This window comes from Cynoglossus semilaevis, chromosome 17, assembly GCF_000523025.1.
Source record: "Cynoglossus semilaevis isolate Cse_v1.0 chromosome 17, Cse_v1.0, whole genome shotgun sequence".
Taxonomy (NCBI): domain Eukaryota; kingdom Metazoa; phylum Chordata; class Actinopteri; order Pleuronectiformes; family Cynoglossidae; genus Cynoglossus; species Cynoglossus semilaevis.
The window spans coordinates 670661-672074 of record NC_024323.1 but is presented as its reverse complement, the minus strand read 5'-3'; the positions used below and the strand labels follow the sequence as shown (position 1 = coordinate 672074).

General features: G+C 35.6%; 1 protein-coding gene across 1 annotated transcript in view; it reads left to right on the top strand.

The window, feature by feature from the left end:
* Positions 1 to 317: 317 nt before the first annotated feature.
* The window catches only part of pirt (phosphoinositide interacting regulator of transient receptor potential channels), a 2198-nt gene continuing 1101 nt past the window's right edge, over positions 318 to 1414 (top strand). The window contains exon 1 of the mRNA XM_008329166.3: positions 318 to 1023. The gene's annotated coding sequence lies outside the window, so the exon portion shown is untranslated. The remainder of the gene's footprint in view (positions 1024 to 1414) is intronic.

Sequence of the window (1414 nt, the reverse complement as noted above, 5' to 3'; positions counted from 1 at the left end):
GGATGGATAATACTTAATACGTAATACTTTTACGTTTTTTAGTTCCTTCAATCTGTAGCTTTCTCAAGTACTGTATAGCCCATCTGCTGAGTGATTTTTTTTTCTATATTTTTTCTGTGGGGTGTAGCCCCTGCGAAAGGGTGACGTCATTTCCTTTAGGTCAATCATTTCACATTTCAGCCAAACACTGCAAAAATGTTCAGTGCAATGGTGTGGTACTATGGTACGGCGCAATATGGGTTTCCTTCTAATACAGTCAAAAACGAGCAGAAGTAGATCATAAATAGGAATGAGATGAGTCATGAGATGGACTGGCGCCTGAATTTTAAATTATTTTTGGATATAATTATAATATATACATATATATATATATCTCCCTTGTCTGCCTCGTTTCCCAGAGGTTTGGCTCGTGTTAAGCAGATTTTATTGATCTCGTGTTCAGCCTCAGCGAAACTACAACTTGCAGATAATTGCTGAAGGCTACTTTGGGATCAATACTGTGCAAACACACAAGGTTGTGTATGGGTGATTGCTTTCATGTAACATCAGTTCGACCCCACAAGAGCCATTACCTCAGCCTCTGCACTCCGCCACGGAGCAAAGAACCCAGATACTCTCAGAGTGTAGTCCAAGGAAAAACCAAAATACTTTTCAACGGTATTTTAAAAGAAAACAGGCTGGTTGTAGAACTGTTTTGTGATGGAGAAACCACTCTGAGTATCGGAGGGGCTGTTGTAGGTGGGGTCATTTCGCAATGGACGCAAGTGTCAGGATGATTGTAATGGATATGGATACTTAGAGAAGATTTCGAAGAAGCTGCAGAGAGAGCAGCAGAGAGTGGGATATTTATTCGAAGGCTTGTCGTCAGGGATCCACAAGGACATTACAGAGTTTTTACGGGGGTTCAGGAGGGGATCTTTGGTCAGGGACTGGAGAAAATCTCTTCTGGTGTTTAATAAATTCAAACCCACGGCGAACCTGAAAACTGAAAACCCGGAGGAGAAAGCGTTCAGATTTCGGAAGGTATGTGTTTGGACTTTTTAATTATCTTTGTCTAGAAACTAGATTTGTTTAGAAATTTCTCATTGCACCAAAAGTCATTTAGACATATTAACACAAACATGATATATATATATATATATATGTATATATATATATATTAGAAGAAATCCCATCTATAATATATAAATATTATTTATAATGTACATTAAAACAATACATAAAATGCTTTTCAAATCCCTAAACTAAAATTTGTGAATTTTACCAAGCTTAAATCTTTTTCAACAAGTGTATATGAAATATGTAGAAATATATTATTTATGAGCTAAGTCAAATGATTTAGTGATTCGGTGATGTACTAGTTAACCCTATATATATATATATATATATATATATATATATATATATATATTAT